General features: G+C 42.4%; 1 pseudogene; it reads right to left on the reverse strand.

Moving 5' to 3' along the window:
* Positions 1 to 4,436: 4,436 nt before the first annotated feature.
* The window catches only part of LOC115113047 (collagen alpha-1(IX) chain-like), a 29,486-nt pseudogene continuing 16,555 nt past the window's right edge, over positions 4,437 to 17,367 (reverse strand).

The following is a 17,367-nucleotide window of genomic DNA, read 5'->3' on the forward strand; positions in this document are numbered from 1 at the left end:
AGAAATGTCCAGCCAAATCTGATATCAGTTGAGAATGTTGTTGTAGACGTTAGTTTAATCATATCAGTTTGAGTTTCATAACTCTGCACCATCCTGGCCTGATCAACAAATGAGACTCCGTTTGTTTTGGCTTTCTGCACCTAAGTATTGCAATGATTAACAGTGCCAGTTTCAGAATGCATGTACAGGCTGTAATACTCTCAGTGCCGCCCAGAAGACACAATGTTAGGCCTGCAGAATGTAGATCTAATGAGACTAAAAATACACATATTGTACACATCAAGATCACTTCCCAACCTGACCTACTAAGGGAACCAAAGACTCAGTGTAATATAAAGTGTACTATAACTAAGATAAACTGCACATTAAATGCTGTCCAGATACTGTAGGAGGATATATGAATTCAAATATGATCGGCATCTCTTCGAGGAAAAAAGGTGTTTACGCTATTGATACACGCTGTTACATATGAGCTAAATAGTTAAAAGCTGATGTAATAAAATACTGCTTACTGTTTTGACATGATTGTGTCATGATAGGGGGGCATCTATAAAAGATAAATGTCTAACATAACCCCATGAAGACAGCATGCTAATAGAGAGATCAATCATGTCAGAAACATGGCTGTTTTGTTGAAATGTTGGTGACGGAATTTTACATAAAGTATCTAGCATACCTTTAGTTAGTTGTCAAGTCAACAGGAAATTGAGTGGTGCCCTGGAAAATGTTGTCAATTCATAAAAATGGTCTACTAACAGTACATCGCCCGAAAAATATAATCCAACAGAATATTTATTGGTGTTTCACATGTAAGGGTCACCAGCTGATTGGTCAAAACGTTGTAGTGAGCTAGTACATTTGTAGTAGGTGCTCAACCTAACAACATAGTCTGGGCTGTATAGTGTAAGTGACTGAAATGACAACGTGAAGGTTGTAGGTGCATTCCCAAACTTGACCAGACATGCTACATTTTTAAGACTTCACAGCTTCAAGGGCCCCAATGAAACTTTTTAACTACTTTGTCTAATAAACAGGAAACTATTGAGACTAATTTCCTCCCAACACTTTGGAGAGTCAATATTAGCTTACATATATCGAGCAAGATGATGACATGTCAATTGAAATTCTCCTGACAGTAAATGTTAGGCTGAAATGGTGCACCTCAGATTTGCAGCTGTATATCCCTCTTGGACATGCTCTGATGGAATGGAGAGACGTGTAGAACAGGATTCTGTTTCTCCACATGATATGCCTCCATCACCTCCATAGCGAAGGCATCATCACCCTCATCCTAAAGGAAACCACTGGAAACTCACAAGCACCATAAGCAAGTGTAGCAAGCATTGATATTATTCTCATCAAAAACACAAACCCATCATTCAATTGCCTGAAATAACATACAACCATCTTCCAGCTGCTCAGAGCACTCCAATATAGCACAGAGAGTTTCTTTGCAAAATCCATTAGACATGTTCTGAAGTCAAGCAGCAGAGACTTCCTGAATCAGACCTGAGCTACCATGTGTCTCTGCGTACCCTGGTGGTATAGGGCCCACCTGTTGCCAGTCTTCTGGCAACTGAGTTCCACACTGGACAAATGCTTAATCTGTGGTTTACACTGCCATGATGGATGACTTTTCAACGGGAACACCTGGAAAACTAGAAAATCCCTGGGAGTCGTGTCGCTCTAACATTTTCGAAATGTGAAATGAAGGCTCTTCAACAGGAGTGTTCTGGCCCTGGTTTCCCAAAAGCATCTTAAGGCTCAAAGGTTCTAACAATGAACTTAGCCTCAAAACCCTCTTGAGTCTAAGCCTTTAGAGGGCGATATCTACTAAACTAACATATGGAATTGTTTTGAGATGATCATACCATTTACTGTTATTAGCCCATAGAAACGCATTGAATAATCCTTTTATGCGTGGAAAAACTGAAAGTCCAAAAATAAATCAAAATGAAATATGTTTTGAAGTGCCTGTCCTATATCTGAGAGATATAAGAAAACTCAGGACAAAAAAATGAAAAACATGTCGAGACATATTTTACCCCTGGAGTTTTGGCACATTCTATTCCCTATTCACTTCTATTAATTTGAACATCCTGAATCTTGTGAAGCTTGTGGAGCAAAACAGCCAATGTCCGGTTTCGTGAGAGTCTCAGCTTTCTGTTGTGGGGTCATATTAGGGTCAAACCGTTGACTCTATAGACGTTTTCGTGAAAAGTTACTCTAGTTACTCTCAGACAATCCTCCAACGTCTGACAAACACTGATCTCGTGAAGCGACTGTGTACCGCAAAGGCGAATGGCCAATACTGGCTCAGTCGATTGAGACACAGCCCATGCAAAAAACAGGACGTCTCTGGCATAAACATTTACATTACATTTACATTTAAGTCATTTAGCAGACGCTCTTATCCAGAGCGACTTACAAATTGGTGCATTCACCTTAACCTCCAGTGGAACACATCTAAATCTTTTCAGGGGAGGGGTGAGAGGGATTACTTTATCCTATCCTAGGTATTCCTTAAAGACAGGTGTCTCCGGAAGGTGGTGATTGGCCAATCTGGCGTCGTGAGGGAGTTTGTTCCACCATTGAGAGCAGCGAACAGTTTTGACTGGGCTGATGCAAAAAGGTGGATGAACGCAGTGCCCTTGTTTGGGTGTAGGGCCTGATCAGAGCCTGGAGGTACTGAGGTGCCGTTCCCCTCACAGCTCCGTAGGCAAGCACCATGGTCTTGTAAACACATGGTTCTATTTAATAAAACGTGATGACATCACTGATTTCAGCGCGTGCCAAACTGACACTCTCTCCCACTTTTCAGTTTCCTGGTCAAGGAGGGGAGGAGGACAGAGGAGTCGAGGAGAGGATAGGACTTTTGCTCAATTGAGAATCTCCCCTACTCTTCTTACATAGCCTGTAGTATACTTTGGATGGAAGGGCTAGTACTCCAACTGTAGAGAATACCCTCTCCCTCTTGCGATGACCACTTTTCCATCTTAATATAATTTAATGACATCAATAAGATAATATTATTTTCCTCTTTTGCCCACATAATCCAGCCTCAGACATGTTGGAGTCGTTGTACAATAACACAGGTAGATTTTGTTTTGTTGGCTTGTCAGTAATGTAAACCCATTCCGGCGGTTCTTCACGGTTAACTGAAGATGAAATAAAGCATGTTCCTCTCTTTAAACCTTAATATCACTGCCCTCAATTTGAACCTCACAATAACAAACCAGCTTCTTGCTATTGGCACGGTGCATCTGTGGAGTGGTAATGGTTTATAATTCCATGCAATAAACGGCAATTAACATGATCACTTGTGCGGTTGGCCACATAGATTAGTATGATGCTTTGCTGAGGCGAGTGATCAGGCTGACTGAGAAAGTGTGAGTGGAATAATAACAAGATTTTTCATGGAGAGAATTGGCCAGGACAGAACAGAACATCCTCTGAAATGAAGGAACCCCACAGAGCAAAGTAGAGGAGAGCTCCGCTTACGCAGCCCAGGATGCTGCAGGCCTGCAGCTACAGCTGAGGTGTCATCAAGAAGATGGGAGAAAAGGATGGCCACCTATGTGGGTCTCTCACAGGGATATCTAATAAACACACTGTAAAGAGGTAAACCGTTGACTCTACAGACGTTTTCGTGAAAAGTTACTCTAGTTACTCTCAGACAATCCTCTAACGTCTGACAAACACTGATCTCGTGAAGCAACTGAAGACAGGAGAGACCCTCGTGTGCTCCCCCACAGGACCTGTTTCTGTTTCCACTCCAATGGGCCTGGTATGTGGAACAGGGCAACCCATGTACACTACATAGTAACCCATTTGTATGTTAGGGCTGGATTCAATCCGTTTTGCAGAAGATCCGTGTTAAAATGTAAAGGTAATGCAGCAGTTACCGTGAACGCAGTCTTCACGAACACAGGAACATTGCCTTTAAATTTCAATCACTACAGTATAGCGAGGATCTTCCACAATACTTCTGCAATACGGATTGAATCCAGCCCTTAACCTACACTCAGGAAAGAGATCTGAGAAGAAGAAGAAGAAGAAGAAGAAGGAGGCATTAAATGATAAATATATCTTTTGATTGTATTTTGCATGTGAGCGAAAGACAGATTTCAAAACAGAAGCACATCCAACACAGCTGTTAATTAATTCTCAAACATGAGAACAGACCTGTTGATGTTGTGGGAGTTATGATTCGTTTTCGTGTTTGTCTACAATCATAACCATGTTTTCACTTAAAGATATGCAAGCAAACATCTTGTGAAATGTACAGACATTGAGACATCGTCTCATTACAGAATTATAAATAAAACACATGGGACTCATGAATTTAACAAGCCTCAATCTACCAGATATAGAATAATGCATGTCATGCGATAACTGTCTAGGCCTGAAACACAATCAAAAACAGGCACACAATGTGTACTGTTCTTTTTTATTCACATTTATGTTCCAGATCTTTCCACTACAAGAGGTCGTTTTGTTGGTTACTTCATAATGAACCAACATTATGCCTTCTGGATGACACTTAAACCTGCTAGTAACAAGGCATACAAAAACTTAATCAAATAACGCATGACTTCACAACTGACATTAGGCACAGACTGACACAAACTGTTATTTTGAAAAGACATTTGACTATAACAGTATGCTGCTAGCCATAACAGTAACCATTGGCTAAGGGTAGCTGCATGCCAGATGAGTAATCATTAGCTGCTAGCCATAACACAAACCGTTGGCTATCAGTAGCTACTAGCCATAACAGTAACCATTGGCTAACATTAGCTGCTAGCCAAAAGAGCAACCAATGGCTAACAGTAACTGCTAGCCATAACAGCAACCATTGGCCAACAGTAACTGTTATTGATTTAAGTAGCTAGCATGCTTCAACAGAATTGTGATAAACACTTTGCTGAACAATTTGTGAATTACAATTAAGAATTGTACACTTGATTTTGTATTCTATAATAATATGTTCTCAATGATATATCATAATAAAAAAGAAAACAGTGGAGGAATTGTTACAGTAAAATAAGTTAGTAAAAACTTTTTTTGCTTTTATTATAAAGATCAGTGACATTTGAAGACAACTAGGACCAGTTTAAATAAAATGTGTCAAATAAACTTTCAAATCAAGGCATTTTTACTAACTACTAGCTATTGGTGTATTTTTCAAATGAACCATGAGAATGGGATGTTGTTTTAAGGCCTACAGTACAAGTTTCTAGAGCAGATTTGTTCAAGAAAGTAAAATGGGTGAATCTCAGTCTTTCGCAGTGGAGATTGGATGCATATTTACATTGAAGCATTTTGACTTTGATTTTAATACATTTATAAACCAAAAATCTCCTCTCTCTACCAATCCACCCCTCCCCCACTCCTCCTTTCATGATACAAACATGCAGCTTGGTCAAAAGTTTCCTCTTTGCCTCTATGGGCGTCTTCTCAACCTCTGGGGTGCATTCTGATGTGATCCATTGGTTGTGTTGTTGTTTAGCAGAGCACACCCAGTGGTCTGACACACACCTGGGACTCCTCGTAGTCCTGGGTGCCCTCTTAGTCCAGGCCGGCCTACATGGCCTCTCTCGCCCTCTCGTCCTGGTGTGCCATTGAAGGCTCTACCAGGTCTTCCACGTTGGCCTGGTGGGTAAAGGAGGGGAATGGCTGTTAGCTAATAGTGGGTAAATAATGACTGTACCTACCAACTACTACACAGCTTTGAGAGTTTGCAGTAGACTTTATGTTGACTTCCCATGTCCATTTGCATTGGAAAAAGGAAATTATTCAACATGCACCCTTCTACTTAACAAGAAACCAGCATCTGTTGTTACAGTATATAATAATTACAATAGAACTGGGCCTGTCAAAACTATTGTTGGGTTTCCTTTGATAAGCTGTAAATGGTTATTCAGACGATAAAAAGGATTCAACGTGAAATGTAACGTTACCCTTTGGTCCCTGGTCTCCGATATAGCCAGGCAGGCCATGGCCCTTTGGTCCCTGGTCTCCGATATAGCCAGGCAGGCCATGGCCCTTTGGTCCCTGGTCTCTGATATAGCCAGGCAGGCCATGGCCCTTTGCTCCCTCGTCTCCTTCGTCTCCTTGATCACCTGGGAACAAGACAACGTTCTCAAAACATGAAGGACATCAGGAAAACCCATGAATTTACCACCCCAAAATATGCATGCCCCCGGGACTGAGCTGGTACACAGGAACACGTTGTCCATGTTGATTAACAACCATGTGTTACTGAGATCATTGCTGGATACATTTAAAAAAAACGGCTTGTAAAATATTCTTAAATTTCATTAGCTTGGCTGGGGAATTGTACCATAAGTGTGACGTCATTGTTAGGCCCTAAAACAATACATTAGAATTCACCACAAGAACACACACAACGCCATAATTAGTTATGGCTACACATCTGCTTCATTCAACTTTTGGTTGACATGGTATTTCTTTTCATATTTGTAGGCAAATTAAGAACTAGTTTTATTGTTTACTTTTAAACAAATACATATTGATGCACGTCATGACTGATCTAAACATACTGTCATGGGCCCGATTCCAACCCTAGTGTGTAACTGGAACATCATTTTGCTTTTATGCACTTTTCTCTCTATGCCTATTCTGACCTTGAATTTAAGCATGATAATAACGTTTTATTCACCTGGTATTCGTTTGCGGTGGAGATTGAATAAATTTTGCGGTGGAGATTGAATAAATTAAGGTGTGGCGGAGGTGTGTCTACAGATTTGCAGTATTCTGACCTTGACGTAATTCCATAATAATTCCACCAATAAAGCATCAATAGACGAGGGTATAACCTACTATTGTACACTGTTATCCCTATTATAATTATATGTGTACTAATCTTCCAACATTACCATGGGTTGAAGAACTGAATGTGGCCCTTTTCAAAGCACTGTTTTCTTTCTTTCATGCGTAAAGGCTCTCCAAACCTGTTTTTTAGGATTCATAAATACTCTCCTAAACCTAAATAATGTATAAGATCAGAGTATCAATTGGTGCTGAAACAGAGACGAATATGCATATACTGCATTTAGATGGATTTCTTTCATTGATCCCTAATATCTGAACCTGTTCTCTCATGTCTGTGGGCTAAAATCAAACTAAAAGGTACACCGTATTTAAAGGGATGACTTAAGATAAAAGAATAAAGATAAATGAAAACCCTATTGAATGAAAATCTTTTGGCCAGCAAATGGGAGGGTTTTCAGTGGTTGAATTAAATGTATTCAGAGCGTGCAAGGTAGCCACACATGCAGAGCGTGTTACATGACTGAATAAGGTAAGAATACCAAATACTGAAAAGTGCGTAGGAAAGTTGTTAGCAAAGCGCCTTATACCACCCACCACTGCGACCTGTATGCTCTAGTTAGCTGGCCCTTGCTACATATTCGTCGCCAGACCCACTGGCTCCAGGTCATCTATAAGTCTATGCTAGGTAAAGCTCCGCCTTATCTCAGCTCACTGGTCACGATAACAACACCCACCCGTAGCACATGCTCCAGCAGGAATATCTCACTGGTCATTCCCAAAGCCAACACCTCCTTTGACCGCCTTTCCTTCCAGTTCTCTGCTGCCAGTGACTGGAACGAATTGCAAAAATCGCTGGAGACTTACCTTTCCCTCACTAACTTTAAACATCAGCTAGCTGAGCAGCTAACCGATCGCTGCAGCTGTACATAGTCCATCTGTAAATAGCCCACTCAATCCACCCCCATATTGTTTTTATTTACTTTACTGCTCTTTTGCACACCAGTATCACTACACACCATAATCTGCTCATCATCATCTGCTCATCTATCACTCCAGTGTTAGTCTGTTAAATTGTAATTACTTTGCTACTATGGCCTATTTATTGCCTTACCTCCTCATGCCATTTGCACACTCTCTATATAGCCTTTTTTTGTATTCTATTGTGTTATTGACTGTACGGTTGTTTATTCCATGTGTAACTCTGTGTTGTTTCTGTCGCACTGCTTTGCTTTGTCTTGACCAGGTCGCAGTTGTAAATGAGAACTTGTTCTCAACTAGCTTACCTGGTTAAATAAAGGTGAAATAAAAAATGTAATTTAAAAAAATGCAGAGATCAATTTAGTTCTGTCAGTCATTCATTTGCACAGTATTTCTCACCTGGCTGTCCTTGTTTGCCTGTGTCTCCCACCTCCCCATAGAATCCTGGTTGTCCAATCTCTCCATTCATACCGTCAATGCCATTACCGCCCTAAAACCACATCAATCTATAGCCTTGAGTAAGGTGCAGAGCTTTGACAGAGATATAATGTTAGACATTTACACAATTAGATTTCTGTCTCCTGATCGCTGGCTGGTTATCGAAGGTCACAACAGGATGCTTGACAGAAGCATTTGTATGCATTTGTGGTTTCATGAACTTCTATTAGCCTGAGAGATTCTGTGGTTCGAGGAAGAACCCTTTTGGGTTGCATTTAGGACCCTTTCTACAGAGGGTTCTACGTGAAACCCAAAAAGGTTCTACCTGGAACCAAAAAGGGTGGTCCTATGGGGACAGCAGAAGAACACTTTTGGAACCCTTTTTTTCTAAGAGTGTGGAATACCTTAGTTTGGGGAACCTGAACAGGGTCTGTCTTAGTGCATAATACATGTGGAAAAGGCTTTCCACTCCAGGGATGCTGGTGAATCCCTCCAAGAACCGTTCAACCCAGAGCAAGTGCTTCGTCTGTGACTTCTTATGTTGTCTTCACAGGGACGTGGAAAGTCTGAATGTTTTCATTCCAATCTATACTGCCAAATACTTTAGCTTTCTTACTCCTGGCGCTATGTAAGCATTTAACTTGGCCTGGGAAACACAGAAACACAATAATGTATGGAGTGTGCACTTCAACAGTGTTCCTGAGCAAAACAACCCATATGTGTAATGAGGCTTGAAGGAATATATTCTTGGCATCCTCCAGACAGTTTCCATGTTCAGTTGTTAGAGGATTTCTAAGATAATAATAAAACCAACAGGCGCACACACACACACACACACACACACACCATAGCAACTCTAACACATGACACTCACTGGAGGTCCCGGTGTTCCCTTCTGTCCAGTGGGACCGGGGGCACTCAAGGGGACGTCCCCGTAGAGTGGGCACACGGCAGCACATGTTCTCTTCACAGAGTTGGCAAAGGTAGACATCTGTTCCAGCACCACTCTCTTGCAGACCTCAATCACGTGTTGAGAGGGGAGGGTTGGGCCCTGTGGAAACAAGTCATGACTGCATCCATTACTTGGAGATTACTCAACAGTGGGACAATGACATGAGATATGGAATATAACATTACAGGACAGGGCAGGCCCAACCAATGGCATGCAAGGCTCTTTGAGGAAATCGGTGAGTGTATGTAATGAACGGAGAGAAACACAAACAACAATTGTTTTGTTAGGCACATTATAGATTTACAGCCAACTCTTGCTGTGAGTCACAAAAAACAACATTAATTAGAAACCATTTACAAGCCTGCTCGACACTGTTACCACACATGGTCTATGCCAATCGCTATAATGACTAAGTCTGTGAGAACAGCTCTGATGAGGTTAGTTTAGGGTATCTGTTATATATCTTTTATCAAGGAAAACAGAAGATAGTTGGCATATTGGCACAATGCAGGTTGTAAATATGGTGGCTTGTTTTGAATGGATCAGTCAGTAGATCAGTCAGTACAAAATGATGGCAGTAAATAGTGTCACTGTTTACACAACACAATTGAAAGCAGGTTCCAGGCTCTCTTATCACTAGGGGTTGTTGGTGAGTCATCCATTGCATGTGTGACTTTTGTGAGTTTTACTATGTGTACTATGTACTATGTACAGTATATGTAAAGGTGGTACTGGCTTCGTCTTTTTTTTCTTTTACCCAGACAGTCAGTAAAAAGGCCTACTTTGATATTCAACGCTTGTGTGGCACCTGCCCAAAACAAATTTTCAGATCCTGCTGAACATGGCACTTCCTGTACTTACCGGTGGCCCTGGCGGACCCTGAAACCCGACTGGTCCTCCATCACCCCGGACGCCCTTAGTTCCGACTGGGCCTGTGCGTCCGGGCTCGCCCCCTGGCCAATGCTTCCCCGGCCACCGTGGGGACCCTATGCACCCATGTCTCCAAACTAAAGCACAGACAGAACATCAACAGAAATGTTCTGTAATACACCCACAACATACTGATAGGTTGTTAAATGCCCAGGACTAAACTACAATTCCTCTAACGTGGTCCCCATTTGGTAGAGCACACAGACATAACCCACTGGTTGAATCAACGTTGTTTCAACAAAACTTGTCTATATATTGTGACGTGGAATCTACATTGAAAATACATTGGATTTTTTAAAAGTAATCTATGGACGTTTTACAGTTGAAACCCACAGGATTGTCATCATGGTAACCAGAGGGGTCCCCGATGATCTTCTTGGCCTTCCTGCGACACCTTGTAGGTGTCCTGGAAGGCAGACAGTGTGCAACCAATGGTACAGTACGTTCAGCTGAGCGTACCACCCTCTGTGGCACCTTGCCGTCCGCGGCGGTGGAGTTGCTGTACCAGGCTGTGAGGGACCTCAGGGACAGGCCCAATTTCTTCCGAATCCTGAGGTTGACAAATCACTGTCGTGCCTTCTTCACCACGGTTTCCATGTGAGCGTACACAGCCTAGTTCCCCCTGAAATCCACAATCAGCTCCTTTGCTTTTCTGACTTTGAGGGAGAGGTTGTTTACCTGGCACCACACAGTCATAGTGCCTACCTCCTCCCTGTAGGCCGTCTCATCATTGTTGGTAATCAGGCCTACTACTGTCGTGTCATCAGCAAACATTTATTATTATTATTTTTTTTACCTTTATTTTACTAGGCAGTTAAGAACAAATTCTTATTTTCAATGACGGCCTAGGAACAGTGGGTTAACTGCCGGAGTTGGAACAATGTGAGGCCACGCAGTTTTTTATTTTAATTTTATTTATTTTAATTTTATTTGGACACTGTGCAAACAAACCCCCAAACGAGCTTCAACGCCATACAACACTCCTTCAGTGGCCTCCAACTGCTTTTAAATTCTAGTAAAACTAAGTGCCAGCTCTTCAACCGATTGCTGCCCGCACCCTCCCGCCCGACTAGCATCACTACCCTGGACTGTTCTGACTTAGAATATGTGGACAAGTACAAATACCTAGGTGTCTGGTTAGACTGTAAACTCTCCTTCCAGACTCACATTAAGCATCTCAAAACCAAAATTAAATCTAGAATCGCCTTCCTATTTCGCAACAAAGCCTCCTTCACTCATGCTGCCAAACATACCCTACCGATCCTTGACTTCGGCGATGTCATTTACAAAATAGCCTCCAATAGTCTACTCAGCAAACTGGATGTAGTCTATCACAGTGCCATCCGTTTTGTCACCAAATCCCCATATACTACCCACCACTGCGATCTGTATGCTCTCGTTGGCTGGCCCTCACTACATATTCGTCACCAAACCCACTGGCTCCTGGTCATCTGTAAGTCTTTGCTAGGTAAAGCCCCGCCTTATCTCAGCTCACTGGTCAACATAGCAACACCCGCCCGTAGCACGCGCTCCAGCAGGTATATTTCACTGGTCACCCCCAAAGCCAACACTTCCTTTGGCCGCCTCTCCTTCCAGTTCTCTGCTGCCAATGACTGGATGAATTGCAAAAATCACTAAAGCTGGAGTCGTATATATCCCTCTCTAACTTAAAGCATCAGCTGTCAGAGCATCTTACCGACCACTGTACCTGTACACAGCCAATCTGTAAATAGCACACCTAACTACCTCATCCCCATATTATTGCTTACCCTCTTGCTATTTTGCACTGCTATATCTCTACTTGTACATCATCATCTGCACATCTATCACTCCAGTGTTAATGCTAAATTGTAATTATTTTGCCTCTATGGCCTATTTATTGCCTTACCTTCCTACTCTTCTACATTTGCACACACTGTACATAGATTTTTAAATTGTTTTTTTCTTTTGTGTTATTGACTGTACGTTTGTTTATGTGTAACTCTGGGTTGTTGTTTTTGTCGCACAGCTTTGCTTTATCTTGGCCAGGTCGCAGTTGTAAATGAGAACATTTTCTCAACTGGCTACCTCGTTAAATAAAGGTGAAATAAAAATAATAATAAATACAGAGGGTACAGGATAGGGCTGAGGACGCACCTTTGTGGGACCCCCGTGTTGAGAGTAAGTGTGGAGGAGGTAATATTGCCTACCTTCAACACCGGAGCCGGCCCATCAGGATGTCCAGGACCCAGTTTCATAGGGTGAAGTTCAGTCCCAGGGCCATGAGCTTTTTGGTGAGCTTAGAGGGTACGATGATATTGAAGGCTGAGCTGTAGTCGATGAACAGCATCCTCACATATGCATTCCTTTTGTCCAGGTGGGTGAGTGCAGTTTGCAGTGCAATGGCGATTTTGTCATCCGTGGATTTGTCAGTGTGGTAGGTGAATTGGAGAGGGTCGAGTCTGTCGTGGAGGGAGGAGGTGATGTGGTCTTTGAATAGCCGATCAAAGCACTTAATGATGACGGAAGTGAGTGCTACGGGTCAGTATTCATTCAGTTCAGGTACTTTCCCTTTCATGGTCACAGGGATGATAGCGGACATCTTGAAGCAGGTGGGGATAGTGGCCTGAGCGGCCTGAGCCTGAGAAAAAGGGCACATGACAGCACGCCTGGAGTTTGCAAAAAGGCACGTGAAGGACTCTGGCAGCATAAGAGTCGGACTGGGCGGCAGGTAGCCTAAGACTGGGCGGCAGGTAGCCTAAGACTGGGCGGCAGGTAGCCTAGGGGCGGCAGCTGGCCTAGGGGCAGCAGGTAGCCTAATGGTTAGAGTGTTGGGCCAGTAGCCGAAAGGTTGCTTGATCAAAGTACTTGGTTTCTGGCCATTTTGAGCATGTAATCGAACCCACAAATGCTGATGCTCCAGATACTCAACTAGTCTAAAGGCCAGTTTTATTGCTTCTTTCATCAGAACAACAGTTTTCAGCCGTGCTAACATAATTGCAAAAGGGTTTTCTAATGATCAGTTAGCCTTTTAAAATGATAAACTTGGATTAGCTAACACAACGTGCCATTGGAACATAGGAGTGATGGTTGCTGATAATGGGCCTCTGTACGCAAGTTGTAGATATTCCATTCAAAATCTGCCGTTTCCAGCTACAATAGTCATTTACAACATTAACAATGTCAAGACTGTATTTCTGATAAATTTGATTTTATTTTAATGGACAATTTTTTAATTTTCTTTCAAAAACAAGGACATTTCTAAATGACCCCAAGCTTTTGAATGGTAGTATATATATATATATTTTTTTTTAAATCCCAGCCCCTGTCCCCGCAGGAGGCCTTTTGCCTTTTGGTTGGCCGTCATTGTAAATAAGAATTTGTTCTTAACTGACTTGACTAGTTAAAGAAAGGTTAAATTTAAAAAATGAATAAAAATATTTAATAAATATCCTCTCAATGTAACGGGTGTCATCGCCGGATGAGGAATAATCGGACCAAAGCACAGCGTGGTGAGTGTTCATGCTTTTTATTTAAACTGAACACTATAACAAAATAACAAAGAGAATAAACAAAACCGAAACAGTCCTGTCAGGTGCAGAAAACACTAAACAGAAAATAACTACCCACAAAGCATAGGTGGGGAAAAGCTACCTAAGTATGTTTCCCAATCAGAGACAACGATAGTCAGCTGTCCCTGATTGAGAACCATACCCGGCCAAAACAAAGAAATACAAAACATAGAAAAAGGAACATAGAATGCCCACCCAAATCACACCCTGACCAAACTAAAATATAGACATAAAAAGCTCTCGAAGGTCAGGGCGTGACACTCAAGCTCTGTCAGGTTGTATGGGGAGCGTTGGAAGGTGAACCTTTGCCCCAGTCTGAGGTCCTGAGCACTCAGGGTTTTCATCAAGGATCTCTCTGTACTTTGCTCCTTTCTTTTTACCCTCGATACCAACTCGTCTCCCAGTCACTGCCGCTGAAAAACATCCCCACAGCATGATGCTGCCACCACCATGCTTCACCGTAGGGACAGTGCCAGGTTTCCTCCAGACGTGATGCTTGGCATTCAGGCCTAAGAGTTGAATCAGTTGAATCAGACCAAATAATCTGGTTTCTCGTGGTCTGAGATTCTTTAGATGCCTTTGGGCAAACTCCAAGCAGGATTTCATGTGCCGTTTAATGAGGAGTTGCTTCCGTCTGGCCACTCTACCATAAAGGCCTGATTGGTGTAGTGCTGCACAGATGTTTGTCCTTCTGGAAGGTTCTCCCATCTCCACAGATGAACTCTGGAGCACTGTCAGAGTGACCATCAGGTCTTGATCACCTCCCTGACCAAGGCCCTTCTCCCTCGATTGCTCAGTTTGGCCAGGCAGCCAGCTCTGGGAAGAGTCTTGGTGATTCCAAATGACTTCCATTTAAGGATGATGGAATCCACTGTGTTCTTGGGGACCTTCAATGCCGCAGAACATTTTAGGTACCCTTCCCCAGATCTGTGCCTCGACACAACCCTGTTTTGGAGCTGTAAGGACAATTCCTTCGACCTCATGGCTTGGTTTTTGCTCTGACATGTACTGTAAACTAGAAACATCTTAAGGATGATCAATGGAAACAAGATGCACCTGCGCTCAATTTCGAGTCTCATAGCAAAGGGTCCTGAATACTTATGTAAATGTAATAATTTGAGCATAATTTCATTTGCATAAATAAAAAAAATAAAACTGTTTTCGCTTTTGTCATTACGTCATTGCTGAGGATTTGTAAAAATGTTTATCCATTTTAGAATAAGTCTGTAATGTAACAAAATTTGGAAAAAGTCAAGGAGCCTGAATACTTTTCTGAAGGCACTGTGTGTATTTAATTTTCAATACATTTGCAAAATGTTCGGAAAACATATTTTCACTTTGTCATCATGGGGTATTGTGTGTAGATAGTGTAGATAGGTGAGAGAGAAAAACAAACAAATGGATACATTCAGACTGTAACACAACAAAATGTGGAATAAGTCAAAAGCATGAATACTTTCTGAAGGCACTGTGTATATGGTTATGTAGAATACCAAGGACTTTTGAAAAATGTAACCTTTATTTAACTGGGCAAGTTAGTTAAGAACAAATTCTTATTTACAATGACGGCCTACACCGGCCAAACCTGGACGACGCTGGGCCAATTGTGCCCCGCCCTATGGGACTCCCAATCACAGCCGGTTGTGATACAGCCTGGATTCGAACCAGGGTGTCTGTAGTGACTCCTCAAGCACTGAGATGCAGTGCCTTAGACTGGTGCACCACTCGGGAGACTTAACAACAATTCTTCTTACAAATGTCTTCTGCAATGACTCTGTCATCCCCATTTTCTTTCACTGTATGTGACTATGGTACTACAATGCAAGTAAAGTATATTTACCTTGCCTTTGGGGCCCTTTTCGCCCTTTTCTCCCTATGGAAAGTAAGTAAACCCAGAGTGAGTACAGATAGATAACATGGGCTTCATGAATACTGTTCAAGATGAAGTAGAAACAATTGAACACAATTACATTTTATATATGAAAAACAAAGCAATAGTATAAGTACCTTTGCACCGTTGACACCTTGGATCCCTTCAATGCCAGTATCTCCCTGTAAGATACAATTGAAACAAAACAGATGATTAAAATGCCTGAAACATGACTGAAACACAACACAGCATGTCCTTGCTACCTTCTTTGACTCTAATCCATCTGATCTATAGGACAGTGTTTCTCGCACATTCATTAATCTCTACGAGTCTTTGATGGCCCACAAATCTTTGCCATCTTCTTTTTTTCATCCAGGAACAGGATATGTGTGTGTGTGTGTGTGTGTGTGTGTGTGTGTGTGTGTGTGTGTGTGTGTGTGTGTGTGTGTGTGTGTGTGTGTGTGTGTGTGTGTGTGTGTGTGTGTGTGTGTGTGTGTGTGTGTGTGTGTGTGTGTGTGTGTGTGTGTGTGTGTGTGTGTGTGTGTGTGTGTGTGTGTGTGTGTGTGTGTGTGTGTGTGTGTGTGTGTGTGTGTGTGTGTGTGTGTGTGTGTGTGTGTGTGTGTGTGTGTGTGTGTGTGTGTGTGTGTGTGTGTGTGTGTGTGTGTGTGTGTGTGTGTGTGTGTGTGTGTGTGTGTGTGTGTGTGTGTGTGTGTGTGTGTGTGTGTGTGTGTGTGTGTGTGTGTGTGTGTGTGTGTGTGTGTGTGTGTGTGTGTGTGTGTGTGTGTGTGTGTGTGTGTGTGTGTGTGTGTGTGTGTGTGTGTGTGTGTGTGTGTGTGTGTGTGTGTGTGTGTGTGTGTGTGTGTGTGTGTGTGTGTGTGTGTGTGTGTGTGTGTGTGTGTGTGTGTGTGTGTGTGTGTGTGTGTGTGTGTGTGTGTGTGTGTGTGTGTGTGTGTGTGTGTGTGTGTGTGTGTGTGTGTGTGTGTGTGTGTGTGTGTGTGTGTGTGTGTGTGTGTGTGTGTGTGTGTGTGTGTGTGTGTGTGTGTGTGTGTGTGTGTGTGTGTGTGTGTGTGTGTGTGTGTGTGTGTGTGTGTGTGTGTGTGTGTGTGTGTGTGTGTGTGTGTGTGTGTGTGTGTGTGTGTGTGTGTGTGTGTGTGTGTGTGTGTGTGTGTGTGTGTGTGTGTGTGTGTGTGTGTGTGTGTGTGTGTGTGTGTGTGTGTGTGTGTGTGTGTGTGTGTGTGTGTGTGTGTGTGTGTGTGTGTGTGTGTGTGTGTGTGTGTGTGTGTGTGTGTGTGTGTGTGTGTGTGTGTGTGTGTGTGTGTGTGTGTGTGTGTGTGTGTGTGTGTGTGTGTGTGTGTGTGTGTGTGTGTGTGTGTGTGTGTGTGTGTGTGTGTGTGTGTGTGTGTGTGTGTGTGTGTGTGTGTGTGTGTGTGTGTGTGTGTGTGTAGACAACGTGTCCCCAGAGTCCTTCGCCTCTGTCCTGATGGATAGCAAATGTCAAATAAACATGTACTTCAGAGCTACAGCAAAAACGACTTTGTTTTGTAGGGGACATCATGTTCCAACATGTCTCCCTTTAGACTCTGTATCAGTCTGATGTCTTCATGACAATTACAGGTATACAACGAATGACAAGAAAAGGAGATGCAAAGTGCTAAATGCCTAATTCACAGCAATTCTATTTAGTGTTCCTGGGAGAATGTTTAATAACATTGTAATGAATCATTACTAATGTTGTGTGTAAAACAAAAATCCATAACAAGATTCAGAAATAGGAGTTACTTAACAAATATATTAAGGCTTGTACAGATACTGATTTACATGTCTTAATGCATTTAGCCTTTTGAGGGCTT

Source organism: Oncorhynchus nerka, linkage group LG28 (assembly GCF_034236695.1).
Source record: "Oncorhynchus nerka isolate Pitt River linkage group LG28, Oner_Uvic_2.0, whole genome shotgun sequence".
NCBI classification, from domain to species: Eukaryota; Metazoa; Chordata; class Actinopteri; order Salmoniformes; family Salmonidae; genus Oncorhynchus; species Oncorhynchus nerka.